A 19,109-nucleotide genomic window follows, 5' to 3' on the forward strand; every position below is an offset into this window, starting at 1 on the left:
AGGGAACTAAGATCCCATATGCCACACAGCCAAAGAAATAAAGCAAAAGAACAACAAATACACTTCTAAAGAATGCCTTCCACTTCCACTGATCTTTTTTTTTTTTTTGTGACTGTTACTACAATCTGGAGATATAGATGCGTGTGCCTGTATGTGTGTGTGTTTGCGGGCACATGTGCCATTTTTTGAGTCCTTACTATGTTTGGCAGTTTGTACACTTTATCACATTTCTACTACTAACCAAATGATTTAGGGACTCTAAGGAAACTGAAGCTGAGAGAGGTTTAAAAAGCTTACTCAAGTGAGAAGAGGAGCTGAAATCTAGACATAGGTCTTTGCTTCTCCTGGTATCCAGGGCCTGAGTCAGATAGATGTTCTTCCACATTTTCTAAAAAAATTTTTTTTTAATTTTAGTTTTATCTGCTCAAATTTTTGCCCACTGGGTTTTTTTTTTGTCCACTGGTTTTAAGTGTTGGTTTTTGTTTTTATTATTGAGGTATAAGTGTTCTTTATATATTCTGGATGAGTTCCTTAATCAGGTATGCTTTGTAAATAATTTCTCCCAGTAGTTGATTTGCCTTTCCTTTTGTTAAAAAATGCCTTTTGAAAAGCAAAGTTTTAAATACTGGTAAGTGCAATTTTTTAAAATGTGTGGTTTATGCTTTCTGTATTTTATCACATAAGTCATTGCTTAATTTACGGTCACAAAAAGAAAGAAAAAGAAATTTAGGGCATGCTTGTTACTGAAAGACCACACACTGAATATCCGAAGGCTGTCATACCATCATGGCTGCTTTCTGCCCAGCCTGCCTTGGGCACCTGGGGCTCTGAGTGGGATGTGCATAGCCCTGCTCACCTCAGGTAAAGCCGCACACAGGAGAAGTTCAACACCCCTGAGAGACAAGTCTCAATTCCCAATGTCAAAAGAGTCATGTGGGGAGGGCTTCCCAGGGGCTCAGCAGTAAAGAATCCACCTGCTAATGCAGGAGACATGAATTCAATCCCTGATCTAGGAAGATCCCACGTGCCGCAGAGCAACTAAGCCCTCCATGGAGCAACTAAGCCAGGGCGCCCCAACTACTGAGCCCCAATGCCACAACTACTGAAGCCCACGTCCCCTAGAGTCTGTGCCCCTCAACAAGAGATGCCACCACAATGCGAAGCCTTCCCACCACAATTCGAGAGTAGCCCCCACTCCCTGCAACTAGAGAAAAGCTCACATAGCAACAAAGACTCAGCACAGCCAAAATAAATAAATAAATAAAATCATTTTTGTAAAAGGAGTCACGCAAGGAGTCTACTTGGGAGACAAGGTGTATTTAGTTCAGGATACACCTGTTGGTCAAGGTCAACATAAAAAGCAGACTTGAAGAGATGGGAGTGAATTTATACTCAGCACAACCCCTCAGGCTCTTATTCTTCCAGCAGGCTGTGTTCTCAGATCTGTTTGAGTTTGGGATGAAATCCAGAAAGAATGCTTTTGTTCTTGGCTTCTTTGTTTCCCACAAGCAGGATGAATATTTCCATCACACCTGTTCTTTCAAGCTTTGACAATGTACTTTTTTTTAAACAATGAGGATGGGGTTTACTTTCTGAAGCATAAACTTGGGCCTCTGTGTTACCAAGTTGTTCTTTGAAATTAATCTTTGTTGAAATTCATTACAGGTCAAGGATAAAGGACTAAAGGAGTTGGTTTAGGTCAGTAATCTATAATGCCTTGGGAGTAGGAAGGGGTGGGGCTCAAAGAACCAAACATATTTATATATACCTAATCTGTAAGGCCCTGTCCCTGTAATACTATATTATGCTTTTCTTAAACACTTATTCTGACTTACCTCTTCATGGTCTGGATATTACCATCACTAGATATAAGGTTTTCAACAGCAGAAACCACATCTTACTTATCTTTGTATGCCTGGAGTGTGCAACCTAGGACTATAGCCATAGAAGCAGATCCATAAACATTTAATGTTGAAAGAATGAAAGCTCAAACACAAAAATCTTAATGTCAGATGAGTGTATGCTCCTCGGTTCTTTGTCTCATCACAACAAAGATTTGGAGTGAAGAACATTAAAGCCCCCTCACAGCTCTCGGGTCTTGGAAAGACCATGTTATAGCTCTCAGGTCTCGAACAGACTGTGTTATGGCTCTTAGAGAAATCAGTGTTACATCTCAGTGTTACAGCTCTATTTTATTTAGAAGATAGCAGGAAAATCCATCTTCAAGGCGTGAGGGCATGTTGATCCAAAGATGCGAAGAGAAGAGCACCCAGGAAAGAGAGAGAGAGCCCTTTGGCTCCTCTTTTTATGTGTTTTTTCTTCCCCCTGGGCCTGTCCCATGCAAATTGGGCTTAGGCAGGAGCTCTATTCTACCTGAAGTCCTCACTCTGGTCCTCCGACCTTCCTTTGACCTTCTTCTGTTCTATTTTCGTGGGCTTTTCCCTTCCTGTCTTTTAGCCACTGCCATTTTGGACTCCTTTTCCCTATTCTAGCTACCCAACATTAACAAATGAAGAAACTGGTCTCTCTATGTGGCGCATTGAGATAACAGCTGCCATATGTCTAGGATAATGCCAAGTTGGTTCTGCAGGAGATGGAAGAACTATGCCATGACTCCTGTCTACCAGGAGCTTAATGTATTTGTGGTGTTGAATCCAGGGAGCAGTTCATCCTGGGCTATGGTGTGAGGTTGTAAGAGGTACTGGGCCCCCTGTCTGTCTCTGCCATTCTAGAAGGAACAGCTCCTCCTGGGAGGGTTTGGGTGGGGCCCAGAGTCCTGCTGAGACTCCATCATTCACCTGAGAGCCCAACTCGGAACACTGTGGAGCGCGGGCTGAGAGGTGAGGAAGAGCAGCTGGTCGGCTAGAGGCAGCCATCAATGGGGCACATGAACACTTGCTGGGATTTTTTACAAGAAGTGGTGGCTGGTTACTAACAACTAAAAAAAAAGTTTCCTTCTTTCGGATTGGAAGGTAAGACTGCAGGCTATGGTCCTGTTTATCTGAAGTGAGTTCTCCTTCATTGTAGCCCTGGACTTTGGGGGCTCCGTTGGGCACCAGGGAAGACTTGGAGGTGCTGATAGAGAGGGGAGTGATTCATCCTTTAACTTCCTACACATCTTGAAAATGTTCAAGGGGCAGGCAGAAGTAAGTGGGTGGGGGAGGGAAATTATGAACACAAAGCGTCATGTAAAATTCCCAAACACACTTCCTTATAGCAGCAAACCATGCACATGTTCCAATTACCCTCGTAATCACAAATGAAGGCAAAAACCACACTAGTTTTTACATTTTAAATATCTTCTATTGCAATATCTGGTCAAGTTTCCAAAAGTTTTAGCTCTCTTTTACAAGTATCAGTTGCATTTGTGACAGACATAAATCATGTATAAAACAAGCCAATCTTAGCATAAAAAATTCTAAGAAAATACCACATCCACCTGTAATATGATTAAAGAAGCATGGAAGACTCTAGCTGATATGGGTGAGACGTTATGGTATGGTATGGTATCTTATCTATTAATTTTTTTCAATCCTTGGTCTTCACAACAACTGTCTGAGGCAGGGAATACAACTAGTACCCCCATCTTAAGGGTTAGGAGACAGAGGCCTAAAGAGATGGAATAAGGTTGTACAATAGTGAGGACTCATGACTCTAAAGTGCAGAGCCCCCAGCCTTTGAAAGATGGGAATAGTCACACTCACTTATCACTTCTGTTTGAGCATCCAACTCCATGTCTAGCACAGAGCAGGCTGTACATGAATAGAATCAGATCCAAACTTGGGTCCACTTGCCCATGTTCAGTAAAGCCAATCCATTGACACTGGGTTGTGGTGATGGAAAGAGTCGCACTTATTGCAGGGTACCAAGCGAGGCATCCAGGACAGCTAGTGCTCAAAAAGCCCAAACTCTCCAAAGGATTTCAGCAAAGCATTTTTAAAGGCCAGGTGAGGGCGGGGGCTGGTATCACATTATCAGTCCTTAGGCTCTGGTAGGTCTGGGGCCTATGTGCTCATGATCGTCAAGTAGTTAGTTTCTCAGATTTGGTGGTGGTTTTAGCATCTGTAAAACAGCTCAGGAATGTCCATCAGATGCTATTAGCTAGGTACTTTAGAAAGGAGTGATTGAAGAGGACAGGAGAAAAGGAGTCTGTTCCCAGAAGTCCCCACAAAATCCTGCTCGGTCACAAGCTTTCTCACTGTTCATTCTCTTGGACAGGCCCGAGGGGCTGTTACCCACATCCAGGAGGTTGTACTCAATGGAGCTCAGGCTTCCCTCTCACTTAGTGACGCTCCCCTCATTCCATTCCTGACACCAGACTGCTGTCCACTTGTCTGATGTCTGCAGCTTCTCACTAATTTCACCTCCAAGGCACATACCTCTACATCCCTTTGAATACCAACTGCCATGCCAACAAGAAGCTTGTCCCATTCTTAATACATTTAGGATGGCATTTTGCTGACAGTCCTTTTGTCTGAGAGAGTTCTGTACCATTGGCAGCTCACTCTTGACAAGAACTAATACATAATTTGGAGCCTCCAAGTCATGACACTCTGTGGCCACGTGAAGTACCCATCTCCTATGAGCAGTCCAGGGCTGTGAGTTTTCATCTCACTAAGAGAATAACCAGACAGAAGAAAGACTATTCAGCCTACACTTTAGCACCCACTGCTCAGAAACAGCTATCTGGAAGTTACCAGAGAGGACTGTATTTAGATCCATGGTTTCTAAACCAAAGGGTAACTTTCAACTTTGGCTAACTAGGGGAGCAGAACAGAATCACTATGAAAAGAGGTTTACCAGGATTTCCTTTGTCCAATTGGGTTTATTTCAAACAGAATTTGGACCAAACATTTCAGGGAGACAGAATGACAGGAAGCAAGCTCAGAGCAGCTCCAGTTTGACTTACATCTTCATCCCTGTTTCTCAGGGCAGGTAGAGAGGGGTCAAATGGTGAGAGGGCTGTGCACCCAAGAGAGAGAGAAGAGACAGAGCTTCCCAAGTGAGACACTGGCATTTGACTTCACCAGTATTGCTTGATTTTTATCTGAAAGCTGCAGAATGCCTGCAGACCTGGAGGGGATCCTCTGAGCCAGGAACCATTTGTCAGTTGCCTGTTTCATTTGCCTCCTGACACATGATCAGGACCTGGAAGCTGGCCGTCTGGATGTGAATGTCCCGGGCACAGGAACCAACTGTGTGTATTTGGCTGCACCTTCCTCCTTTTGATTTCTAACAGTGTGAGGGGCTGCTTCTATCTGGTCCTTAATCATCCTACAAGGGATGCTCCAGGAGATCAGAGGATTTGGGAGTTATCTTGTTGGAGAGAGGTTAGGAAGAAGACATAGTCACTGTCTCCTCTTCTCATATTTTCTCCACATTTGGTTTATTGTACAATTCGTTTCAAGGTTTGTTAGTAGTGAGTTGCTGGACTTAAGCATAGTTTCTCTAATCAGAGAATTGTGGTACCTTTTTAATCATTGTGTCTCCCAGGACAATACAGTGGTGGGTTTTCAAGAAGCTCTTGAAATGGTCATGCAGGAGCTAACCAGGCAGTTTGAAAGGAATGAATCTTGACAACCAAACATAGGCAGTGCCCAGGAAGTGGCAAGACAGCAGGAAAGGAATCAAACTTCTCCAAGAGTTAAACTGTAAATCCAATGCAGAGGAGAAGTGGCTGGTTGTCGGGGAAATGGCTTAAAAAACCTGCAAGACTTTGAGAACCCAAGTGACTCTGTTCTCATATGATTGTGGGTATTAACAGTTATGTTTCTCATCATAAACTGACTACTATTATTCTGATTTTTTACTTCCTTGTGAGTTTTGTTAGCATAGGCAGCCACTTTAAAGTGTGATCCTTAGCTAGCATGTAATGCGGGGCAGTTTGGGCTTAACTGGTTTGTTTGTTCTTTTCCTATTTCTTAAATTGTGAGCTAGAGCATACACACAGGAAAGTGCAGAAGTATTTCTATACAGTTTAAAGATCAATTATAAAGGCTAATTACTAATTCTGTTTCAGAAACAGAATGTTATTAGCATCCCAGAACCCCCATACCCTGACTCCAATCACAGCCCCCATTTCTCCTCACTAGAGGTAACCACCATCTTGTGTCTGTCATAATTATTTCCTTGCTTCTCTTCATACTTTTGCCTCCTATGTATGCATCCCTAAATAATAGTTTTGTTTCACCAATTTTGGAATTAAGGGGACATATACCATATAGTCTGTGCTAGTTTTTTCTTGAAACATATTTTCTTATTTTGCCCTTCAGAAAACCCAAGCCAGTAGTCATGGCGGCCAAACCGAAGCTCTGGTACTTCCGTGGCCGAGGCAGGATGGAGTCTATCCGCTGGCTGCTGGCTGCAGCTGGTGTGGAGGTTGGTTCCTGATTGGGAAATGGCAGGGGGCGGTACTCTGGGTGAGACCGAAGTGGTCCTCTTCAACTTTGAAAAGTCAGGACGGTGCCTTTCAAGCTGTATCCACTTTTTCCCTTTCCAACTGCCTTCCTGAGGTGAAGGTGAGATCATAGTCCTCTGCTTAAACAGGGATAGGAAGGGAGAAGCCAAGGGAGGTGTTCTGGAAGCTTCCTGAGCCTGGAAGGAGCTCGGTGGATCTCAAATCTGAGGAGAGAGAGGAGACTCACATTTGAATCATTCTCTCAGTTGAGACCAGCTCATTTCCCGGGGTCTTTCCAACTCTGGTCAGCACTTCAGTCCTGTTCTACCCGTGGCTGTCCCCTGGAACCTCAGGCCCAGCTGCAGCCTGCCCGCCACCCCTTGACCCTTCTCCTAAAGGCCTACTCCACTGGGATCTTTCCCTAACTCCAGTATTTTTTCTTAACCCTCTCTCTGACTTTTTCATAAGTTTTTTACAAGTGCTTTGGAATTGTTCTGTTTTATGCAGGTGTAGACTCCCTTGTCCCTATTTGAATGCCACCTCCTCTAGAACACGGACTTAGGATCTTCTTTATTTTGCTTTATTTTACTCCCCTTACCCCCCACCTCAAGGTTTGGTGTACAAAATGTTACTCTGTCCTACAAAAGTTCTGGAAACTCCATCAGCAAATGATGATAATCCCACCTGAGTAATGATCTTTGGGTCCCTTTCACTGAATATGTGAGCAGAAAGAAATGCCTAACTTGACCTGATATGGAGGGAAGAGGATGCAGAAAAGAGAGAAGAAAAAAAGAGAAGAAAGGCAAGAGGAAAAATCAGGGGGCAATCGGAGGAGAGGGCAAGAGTTTGGAGAGAAGGCAGAGCTAAGATGAAGACAAGGAAAAATATGAATGGGGGCTTGGAGATATCCTTTAATCAGGAAACACCCAAGAAGGGGTGCCAGTCCCATGTTAGCCTAAGCTACTTTTAAACGCATGGTCTGTCAGAATTTTCAGCTACATGGTAGTTGATAACTTTGTGGTCTTTTCTTTCTTTTTTTTTTTTGGTTCAAGGTGATCTTTTATTTGAAAATGAATTTGTATGTTTATGCGGGAAATGAAAACACACTTATATCCACTTAAAAGAGGGCCATATTCTCTCAGTAACAAATTCTTGAGCAAGTGCTAATTTTTTAAACTAATTTTTATAAAATTTTCATTCTGGAAGCTGTTGGGAATTTTATACTGTTATACTGTAAGCATTTCTTTTCTTTCTTTCTCTCACCTTAGGTTTATAATAATGTATTTTTTTTTTTTTAGTTTGAAGAATTTCTTGAAACAAGGGAACAATATGAGAAGTTGCAGAAGGGTGAGCCTAGATTTATTTAATGTTACCTTATGGGAAAAATAAAATAAAATATGTTCCCGGAAATATTCATTTCAGCACAGAACTCTAGAATGACAACCATTAGAAAAGGCACACAGCCTGATTGCTAACGTTGACTGTTCACTGTGCCCCCAGCATAGAGCTAAATGTGTCATTGGCTCTGCCTCCTTAGGCTCATAAAAATGTATCAAGTAGGTTATGACTCTGGCCTCAACTTAGTGATAGCATGGGTTGATCCAGTGCCAACTGGTTCAATAATCCCCATCCCACCAGAGAAGCCTTTGAGGATTCTTCACAATGATCCAGTGGGCTGGAGGAGAGGGAGCAAAAGGGAGTGTGAATTAGATCTAACATATTCTCTGGTTCTCATAGTTCATATTCACTTTTTCTTAGTGGTTTTAGCAGATTAACAGAGATCATTTTACCAGGTCACAACTGTAGAATCATAACTATAGAAAAGATCCGAATTTGATTACATTTGGAAGAAGTTCTTAATCCCTACAATTCCCCGATTTTCTCCCACTAAGAGAGAAGACTAATACTTCCCCAGTCCTACTTCTAACAGCCATAATGCTATTTTCGTTATCTAAGGAAACCCAGGGTCCCTATTGTTGCTGATAAGCAGTCATGAAATTACCACAAATTATTTTTTAAGAAAGACTTTCAGTGAGTCATCAGCAGACCTGCCATTTACAAACTGCATGGCTTTGGGCAAGGCTTTTCATTTCTCTCCCTCCTGTCTCCTTGCCATACAATAAGAGAATCTTTCTTGTCCTGACTGCCGAGTACCAGGAAATCTCATGGAGAGGGAAGACCTGCTTAGCCCTTCCCCAATTCTCATCCAGGACCTTTATTATCTATAATCCCTCTGAAGTGCCTCTCCCCCCCTTCCTCTTCATTTCTGCCCTGTTTTACTCTAAACAATGACAGTCACATAATAGTGGTTAAATACCTATGCATTGAATAAATAAATGGATGTTGTTGTATAAACTCTTCCGTGATCAATCTGGTAGGAAATGCTAGGGATTTCCCTAGCATTCCTAGCATTCCCTAGAAACGCAGGAAATCCTAGGGAACCGTCCATCCCTCCCTTGGTTTGTGATGCTGTTGAGGACAGCCTCCTGGGCACTGCTGCCCTCTGTAAGCAGGGGCAGCCAGAGGGAGCGCTGGGTTGGGAGTCAGGAGGCCCACTTCTGCCAGCTCAGCTGGCCCCTCTGGGTCCGAGCCAGTCACTGCCCCAGTGGCCTCCGCAGTGCATTGTCCGTAACATGAACAAACTGAACTAAAGGATCTCAAAGGTCCTCTCCTGTGCTCTTGATCTGAGATTTTCTTCAATCCTTCCGAAGAGGATCATCGGCTCCTAGAAGCAGGGATCATTTCTAATGGCTGTTTGCATCATTCATAAACAGCAACATAGAGCTCAGCTTTAGATGTCCATTCAGTTTTGGGCAAATGTAGAACTGCCTCAGGAAATGGAGGTTTAGTAGGCTCTTGGCTAAAAATAGTACTGCTATTTCCAAGTATGATCTTGCCCAAAGAAACTCAGTAAAGTGGGCAGGACAGATACTGTTACAGATCAGAAAACAGGCGCAGAGAAGTTAAAGACATGTCTAAAGTCCTCCATCACCCCAAGACAGGGACACTGGCTCCCTGGAAGGCTGTCACTGGTGCCTGTGCTATCCTCTGCCACCATGTTCCCACGTCTCATTAGGTCAATTATTGGAAGCTGAGGAAATTAACAGTGGCCTTTGCCAGTGCACTAGTGAAATCTGACTCCTATTCTGGGTAAAATTCCTTATTCTCATTAATGTACAGGTGTTAATGAAAATTGAAAGGCTATTCATTCCTTCAAGACCCCATGAAAAAGTACTATTTTAGTACATCTTTAAATGCATTATTTATACAGGCAGTTCATTCAAAAAGAAAAATTTGATTTTACTGAACCTTGATTGTTGACAGTATTCAGTGTTTTACTTATGATGTTTCATCTTTTCAAAATCCTGCTCTATGGCTATGACAGCTATTTTAGAGAAAAGGAAACTGGAGCTCAGATAAGTCATTTGCTTAAAGTCACAGGGCTTGAAGGGCCAAAGCTGACATTTGGGCCCAGGACCTGGGTTCTTGCTGTCACATCCATCCCATTGTGCAGACCTGTGCAGACCTGGAGTGATACCTGTTGTACTTTTTAAAGAATTCAGACTCCATCCCTGAATAAGAGTATCTGGAGGGTGGGGTATTTTTAACTACCACCTCTTCCAGGTGATTCTTATATACCTGAAACTTTGAAAACCAAAAACACTTACACTATAATACAATCAGAGTAAATGTAGAAAGCCTTAAATAACCATGATTAGCCAACATGCAAAAACTCATGAACCTATCAAGCAAATCACACATTTTCCGTGAAACAAATGGTAGGCATTTCCTCAACAACCAGAGTCTTAAACTCACCTCTTTGGATGAAAACTAAGAATCACTCAAAATCAGAAGTGGACCCTCCTGCAGGCTGACCACAACCATGGAGGGAGAGTCTCTTAACCTAATCTCTTCGCTCAAACCACAGACGGACACCTGCTTTTCGGCCAGGTGCCTCTGGTTGAAAGCTACCAAGTACAACTTGCATGGGAAGGACCAGAAGGAGACAGTCAGGTACCAGAGTGCCTGTGCCGATACTTGGTTCTTCTCCAAGCTCTGTCTTCCTACACCAAGACCCAGATCAGATGTGGCCTTTCAGCCTGGACGGAGGGGAGGAGACAAGGGGACAAGAGGAGATGCTTGTGCTACCCCAGTATGTCTTGTGCATGCTCTGAACACCTGCTTCTGGACGCCCCTTCTACTCTTCACAGCAGTCTGCATTCGACATTCTCATATTCTCTCCCAACTCCTAACAAAGTGTGTTCTCATAAAACAATCTCATAAACTACTCTGCGTGAAGGTGGCAATGACTGACTCAGCAAATATTGAGCATTGTATCCATTGATACAATGCTATTACTATTACTGCAAATAATGCAGTATAACATGTCACCCTGAAGCCCAGGGACTTAAGTCAGCAAGGACTTGTTATTGCTCACTCGTCTATGGGGAAGCCTTGGCGGCTCAGTGATAAAGAATCTGCTTGCCAATGTAGGAGACTTGGGTTTGATCCTTGGGCCGGGAAGATCCCCTGGAGAAGGAAATGGCAACCCACTCCAGAATTCTAGCCTAGGAAATCCCATGGACATAGAAGCGTAGCAGGCTATAGTCAATGGGGTCGCAAAAGAGTTGGATACGACCGAGTGACTAAACAACGCCACCAGTCAACGGGTCATCTGGGTGTCAGCATTTTCAGGTCAGGCTTGATGTATCTTGGCTGCACTCACTCCTAGGTCTGTGGTCAAGTGGTGGTCAGCAAGGGGAATCTGGTTGGGGTGCTGGCTGACCATCAGTTGGTGAGCAAGTGGCCACCTGTCTCTTGTCCTCTCTTCCCGAGCTTGTTCTGATGGCAGCCAGATAGGGTTCTCAGAGACAGTGAAAGCATACAGGCTGTTAGCTTCTGGGCTCAGAACTGGGACCCCAGAAGCTGTTAGCTTCTGGGTCAAATCAAGTCATGAGGTCAGCCCAAGCAGCAGACTCCATCTACTAATGGGAGAGCTGCCACGCTTTATCACAAATACTGAAGAGTGAAGATCTGCGTCCTTTCTTTGTTTTTTTACATTTCTACACCACAGGCATCCACTCTGTGCTATGCACTGTGCTAGGCCTGGCTGAGCATGGCTGGGTTCTTTCTCCCAGGAATAGTGCAGTTTTACAGGAAATGAGTAAACTTAAAGACTTGGAACAGTAAAAATTTTCCTGGATTTGTGGTCAGGGACCTATTCAGGGGACCTATCACAAACCAAACTCAATATTTTGTAATAACCTATTAGGAAAAACTAAATATGCCTTATGTACTTATAACTGAATCACTTTTCTGTACACTTGAAACTAACACAACACTGTGAATCAATCATACTTCAATAATTAAAAAACAAATAAGTCATCTGTCCCAGTATCTAGTCACACCAAAAAAAAAAAGTAGTGGATCAAGAAACCCCTCACCCAAAGGCTTCTCTTGGATTGAGAGTTCCTGCTGTTTTGTCAGGATCGACATGTACGCCAAGGGCACCCTGGACCTCATGATGATGGTGGTGGTGGCTGCGTTCAAACCCCTGGAGGAAAAAGAGGAAAGCCTGGTTTCAGTCGTGAAGAAAGCCAAAACCCAGCACTTCCCGGTCTTTGAAAAGGTAGGCTGCGGGGATCCAGTTTGGCAGAGGCAGTGAGGCCCAGGTTGGAGGTCAGCGACAGCTGGGAGCTCAGATCCTCCAGGGGAGCAGGTCGGGGCTGACATCTACGAGGGTGACCCTCCCCACTCCCCGCCCCCCGGGTCCTTCCCCGGAGCCCAGGCGGCAGTCGGGGTTCGGGGCGGGCGAGAACTGGGGGAGGGTCCTACGCAGCGCAGCTAGTCCCCTGGTCTACCTCCCAGGCTGCGGGGATGGGGGGAAGTGACATCCCCTATTGCTGATAAGAGTAAAGAGTGAAATCTTAAAAGGCAGAAGCTGTGTTAGTGCTGTACTGCATTTGGACCAAAACTTTAATAAGGATCCCCAAATAAATGACCTATAATTATGCAACCTCTAACCAAACAAAATTGGAGTAAATCAAAGGCAGTGAAGGACTCATGCTGAAGGTTCAATACTTTGGCCACCTGATGCAAAGAGCAGACTCATTGGGAAAGACCCTGATGCTGGGAAACATTGAGCGCAGGAGGAGAAGGGGGTGACAGAGGATGAGATGGTTGGATGGCTTCATCTATTCAATGGATGTGAGTTTGAGCAAACTCCAAGAGATGGTGAAGGACAGGGAAGCCTGGCATGCTGCAGTCCATGGGGTCACAAAGGGTTGGACGTGACTGAGTGACTGAATAACAACAAATTTACCATTGTTCCTTATTTATGGAATAAACTTGTATTTTTTACATCTGCAACTCAAAGCATCACCTGAGGAATTTTTTTATTCATTTTTCACTGGATGGTGAAAAGGCTCGTGTTTGAGCTTCTGGTATCCCACTGGTACCTTATCTGTGGTGTAGTAGCCAGATTCTAGTTAATTATGACCTTTGGATTAATCTCAAAAATATACAAGCAACTCCTCCAGCTCACTCCAGAAAAATAAATGACCCAATCAAAAAATGGGCCAAAGAACTAAACAGACATTTCTCCAAGGAAGACATACAGATGGCTAAAAAACACATGAAAAGATGCTCAACATCACTCATTATCAGAGAAATGCAAATCAAAACCACAATGAGGTACCACTACACGCCAGTCAGAATGGCTGCTATCCAAAAGTCTACAAGCAATAAATGCTGGAGAGGGTATGGAGAAAACGGAACCCTCTTACACTGTTGGTGGGAATGCAAACTAGTACAGCCACTATGGAAAACAGTGTGAAGATTTCTTAAAAAACTGGAAATAGAACTGCCATATGACCCAGCAATCCCACTTCTGTGCATACACACTGAGGAAACCAGGTCTGAAAGAGACACGTGCACCCCAATGTTCATCGCAGCACTGTTTATAATAGCCAGGACATGGAAGCAACCTAGATGCCCATCAGCAGACGAATGGATAAGGAAGCTGTGGTACATATACACCATGGAATATTACTCAGCCATTAAAAAGAATTCATTTGAATCAGTTCTATTGAGATGGATGAAACTGGAGCCTATTATACAGAGTGAAGTAAGCCAGAAAGATAAAGACCATTACAGTATACTAACACATATATATGGAATTTAGAAAGATGGTAACGATAACCCTATATGCAAAACAGAAAAAGAGACACAGATGTATAGAACAGACTTTTGGACTCTGTCGGAGAAGGCGAGGGTGGGATGTTTCAAGAGAAGAGCATCGAAACATGTATATTATCTAGAGTGAAACAGATCACCAGCCCAGGTTGGATGCATGAGACAAGTGCTCGGACCTGGTGCACTGGGAAGACCCAGAGGGATCGGGTGGAGAGGGAGGTGGGAGGGGGGATCGGGATGGGGAATACATGTATATCCATGGCTGATTCATGTCAATGTATGACAAAAACCACTACAATATTGTAAAGTAATTAGCCTCCAACTAATAAAAAAAAAATTATGACCTTTGTGTCTCCCATGCTGGTGGGCACAGTTTTATTTAATCAGCTCTAGGCTCATAGTGGGAGTTCTACTCCAGCACTTCACCACCCAAATTGTCTTGATCATGACTGTCAAATTTCCAAAAAGATTGTGCCAATTACGGCAATATATAAGGGTGTTAGTCTCTCAGTCGTGTAATTCTTACAGATGTGAATTTGATCCAGCAATCTTCCTGGGTCAGAAAGATTCCCTGGAGAGGGGAATGGCTACCCACCCCAGTATTCTTGCATGGAGAATTCCATGTACAGAGGAGCCTGGCAGGCTACAGTCCACGGGGTCCAAAGAGTCGGACACAACTGAATGACTAGCACACACACATAAAGGTGTTAGTTTCATTCTATCCTTGTAAGCATTCTCAGAGATTATCAAGAAAAGATTCTTAAGTAAATTTGATCTGTACAAAAAAACCCATGCTTTTGTTAAGTGGTTAGCCAGGCAAAATAGTCTTTAGTTTTATTTGATATTCTTTATTTTTCTTTCTGCAGATTTTGAAAGACCATGGAGAGGATTTTCTCGTTGGCAACAAATTCAGCTGGGCAGACATACAGCTCCTGGAAGCTATTTTAATGGTGGAAGAACTTGATGCTTCTGTTCTTTCCGACGTCCCTCTGCTAAAGGTAGTTTTAGCATCCACCCAGAGCCCAGGGAAACATGAACAGACATAAAGACTGAAGCAAAATATGCCTCCAGACCAATCTCAAAAGAAAGTTAAAAGGGCTGTTTTAAAAATCATTACTTCACTCATTTTGGTAATTGTCTCCTGCTCACAGAATAGGATGATTAGGAAATAAAACCTATGGAGGGAGAAAGAAGATTTTGATTTCTACCATGAATAGTTAGTGCTTTCCGATTGGTGCGGTGCTTTGAGTGTTTTTCCTGACAAAGCATGGCTGCTGGGTCTACTTGTGTTGTTTTCCTCTCCAGCTCCTGCCAGACCGCTTTGTCCCCTTTCCTCCCCCGATGCTATCAGTCACTCAGTTGTGTCAGACTCTTTGCGACCCCATGGACTGCAGCATGCCAGGCTTCCCTGTCCATCACCAGCTCTCGGAGTTTACTCAAACTCATGTCCATTGAGTCAGTGATGCCATCCAACCATCTCATCCTCTGTCATCCCCTTCTCCTCCCGCCTTCAATCTTTTCCAGCATCAGGGTCTTTTCAAATGAGTCAGCTCTTTGCATCAGGTGGCCAAAGTACTGACATTTCAGCTTCAGCATCAGTCCTTCTAATGAATATTCAGGACTGATTTCCTTTAGGATGGACTGGTTGGATCTCCTTGCTGTCCAAGGGACTCTCAAGAGTCTTCTCCAACGCCACAGTTCAAAAGCATCAATTCTTTGGCGCTCAGCTTTCGTTATAGTCCAACTCTCACATCCATACATGACTACTGGAAGAACCATGGCTTTGACTAGATGGACCTTTGTTGGCAAGGTATGTCTCTGCTTTTTAATATGCTGTCTAGATTGGTCATAACTTTTCTTCCAAGAAGCAAACATCTTTTAATTTCATGGCTGCAGTCACCATCTGCAGTGATTTTGGAGCCCAAAAAAATAAAGTCTGTCACTATTTCCATTGTTTCCCCATCTATTTGCATTGAAGTGATGGGGACCAGATGCCATGATCTTAGTTTTCTGAATGTTGAGTTTTAAGCCAAATTTTTCACTCTCCTTCACTTTCATCAAGAGGCTTTTTAGTTCTTCCTTGATTTCTCCCATAAGTGTGGTGTCACCTGCATATCTGAGGTTATTGATATTTCTCACAGCAATCTTGATTTCAGCTTGTGCTTCATCCAGTCCAGCATTTCTCATGAGGTACTCTACATATAATCTAAATAAGCAGGGTGACAAAATACAGTCTTGACGTACTCCTTTCCCTATTTGAAACCAGTCTGTTGTTCCATGTCCAGTTCTAACTGTTGCTTCCTGACCTGCATACAGATTTCTCAAGAGGCAGGTCAGGTTGTCTGGTATTCGCATCTCTTGAAGAATTTTTCACAGTTTGTTGTGAGCCATACAGTCAAAGCCTTTGGCGCAGTCAACAAAGCAGAAGTAGATGTTTTTCTGGAACTCTCTTGCTTTTTCGATGATCCAACGGACTTTGGCAATTTGATCTCTGGTTCCTCTGCCTTTTCTAAACCCAGCTTGAACACCTGATGCTATGAAGGCCCTCAGTTGCTCAGAGCCTCTGCTCAGAGGGTACCGCCTGTGCTCAGCCAGGATGACTGAGCAACTAACATACACATAAGTGTGTGTGTGTGTGTGTCTGTGTGTCTGTGTGTCTATGTGCCTGCCTCTCTCCTGCTACACTGCCAGTCCTCAGACCTCTCTCTGAATGCTGACACTGCCAGAACTTACCTAGCTTCTGTTTCAGTTCCTTACAAAGATTTTCTCCAATAGGTGACCATAGGTTTTGTACTTCAAGAATAGCATTTTTTTGGCTTTGCCACACAGCATGTGGGATCTCAGCTCCCTGACCAGGGATTGAACCTGTGCCCTTTGCAGTGGAAGTGCAAAGTCTTAACCATCGGACCACCAGGGAAGTTCCAGAGTAGCTTTTTTTAATAACAAAAAAAAAGTACATAAGACATTTGTACAAACCAAAAAGAAAAAAAGACCTGTAATCCTACCAACCAAATGGTTCTGTATTAGACTTCCTGACCTCTTATTTTACATTTTCCCCCCAAATGGCATCATGCTAAATATTGTTCTGTGGCCTGCTTTTAACATTTTTTTCACTTATCATAAATATATTTACATTTCAATGCATATTCTTCTGCAATATCATTTTATTTTCTTTTACTTTTATTAGGCAGTAGAGTCACATCTTTTTGAAAAATCAGAACTTGTATAAAAAGGGCATAAACTATGGAATTTCATTCTCACCACTGCCCTCCTATATTCTCACCTCTATAATCTTTTTTATTGACTCCTGTGTGCCTGTTCAGTATTTGTTCCTGTTTATGCAGTTACAAGAAATATGAATTATATATTTGTCTCTCCTGGTCCCACTATCTCCCACATAGCGGAAAGTTGTATATATTATGTTCTGCTCTGGGCTATTTTTTTTTTTAACTAAACAATGGAATGAAGTACAATCCCTGTCAATACAGGCATCTTCCTCTTTATTTTATATATAAAATATCATTTTAAATTACTGACATATTTCTTTTAGGGATATAACATAATTTATATACAGTTTTACTTTCTGAGAAATATAAATTATTTCGTTTTTCATTGTGGCAACATTCTTATAGTTATCTCACACTCTTACTTATTCTCTTATAATTAATTTCTAGAAAGGAATTGATACTTCAAAAAATATGAATTTCTGGAGTTATTGATATGCACCACCTAATGGTGTCAATGATTTTTCACTAAGAAAATTTCACTTATGCCAAACAGGCCTGCAGTTGTATTACTTTCTCAGGAATATCCAGCAAACATGTTTCAAGGGATTGACTTGGATTCAACATTCTAGGCCTCACCAACTGAGGATCTAAGCTTTCCACCTCTTGTAACAAAGTTTTGGGCTCCCTTAAAGGTTGTGACTGCATCTTAAGACCCTGATTTTACTATTTCTCATTTCAGGAATTTAAGACAAGAACCAGCAACATTCCTACCATTAAGAAGTTCCTGCAGCCTGGGAGTCAGAGGAAGCTGCCCCCGATAGCCACTATGTTAAGGTTGTCAGGAATGTCTTGCAGTTCTAAAGGCAGCAGTCTTAGGATGGCAGAGTAATGAACCAATTACAGCATTGGCTCCTGTCGCCAAGCAAAGCAAATGGTGTAGATTCTAGGAGTAATCTAAGTAATCTTAAGTGTAGATTCTAAGAGTAACGTGTCAGAAAAGAACAAAACCACATTGCCATCAGCAGCAAATGCCAAGTAAATGCAATAAAAATTTAAAAAAAACCATTCTGATGTGTGAAAATTTTTAAGCTTGTCAATTGTGGATGATGGTTACAACTTTTATGAAGTTACTACTCTGAGTAAATTAAGAGGAGGTTGATACACACACACACACACACACACACACACACACACACAAGAGCTTCTCAGATGGCTCAGATGGTTAACAATCTGCCTTCTCAGACAACTGAGCGATTAACACGGTTGACACACACTGATATAAATATTACTTCAGGCAGTGGCCTGCAGAGGGCACTGTTCTTTCTGTCTGCGTCTAAACTAAGACCATTAAGGGACTTGAAAGTGAAAGTCACTCATTCCTGTCCGACTTTTTGTGACCTCATGGACTGTACAGTCGATAGAATTCTCCAGGCCGGAATACTGGAGTGGGTAGCCTTTCCCTCACTCCAGGGGATCTTCCTAACCCGGGAATCGAAACTAGGTCTCCAACATTGCAGGCAGATTCTTTACCAGTTGAGCCACAAGGGAAGCCAGTGAGTGGTGATTTTAGAGAGCAGGATCTCTCCAACACCCACAATGATTCTGAGTATTGGGGACAGAAAAAAGTGGCAAATGACAAATAAGAGTAAGCTGATGGTGACACTAGTTAATCCTAAGGGGAAGCATGAGCGGACAGAGTGTCCAGAAAACATTTTGCAGCCCTGGAAAAATCATGGACAATTAGACAACCTTATTCCGCTTAACAGATACCTGAGGCTAGGTTTTGCTTTGGTTGAACAATTCCAACTACAATGACACTGAGATTAGATGCAGTGTTAGTTAATCTAGTTGCTCAGTCGTGTATGACTCCTTGTGACCCCATGGACTGTAGTTCACGAGGCACCTCTGTCCATGGATTCTTCAGGCAAGAATACTGGAGTGGGTTGCCATTCCCTTCTCCAGGGGATCTTCCTGACCCAGGGATCGAACCTGGGTCTCCCTCATTGGCAAGCAGATTTGTTACCGTCCGAGCCACAGGAAAACATAACTGATGAATAATTACACAAATTGACCCGAAGTTTCCCTAGCTTTGATATACTTCCTTTAAAGGTGATAATTAAGTTCCCAAGTTGTGAAATTTGCAACTCAACCCCAGCTCAGGGCTCTGTTGCGGGAGGGATGAAGAGCTTTTTAGGGTGATCTTCCAGGCCTGCCGGGTGGGGGCGGGAGTCTCTGGTCTGGAGCAGGGACCCTGCCAACGACTTCCGGCACACAACTTTACCAGCCCTAAA

The 19,109-nt window shown here is 43.1% G+C and overlaps 1 non-coding gene and 1 pseudogene across 1 annotated transcript; one reads left to right on the forward strand and one right to left on the reverse strand.

The window, feature by feature from the left end:
• Positions 1 to 535: 535 nt before the first annotated feature.
• LOC110143179 (glutathione S-transferase alpha-4-like) lies at positions 536 to 17,853 on the forward strand (annotated as a pseudogene).
• TRNAG-UCC (transfer RNA glycine (anticodon UCC)) lies at positions 16,436 to 16,508 on the reverse strand. Its single transcript has one exon. It is a non-coding gene; the product is annotated as a tRNA-Gly (tRNA).
• Positions 17,854 to 19,109: the final 1,256 nt, after the last annotated feature.

This window comes from Odocoileus virginianus, chromosome 27, assembly GCF_023699985.2.
Source record: "Odocoileus virginianus isolate 20LAN1187 ecotype Illinois chromosome 27, Ovbor_1.2, whole genome shotgun sequence".
Classification (NCBI taxonomy): Eukaryota; Metazoa; Chordata; class Mammalia; order Artiodactyla; family Cervidae; genus Odocoileus; species Odocoileus virginianus.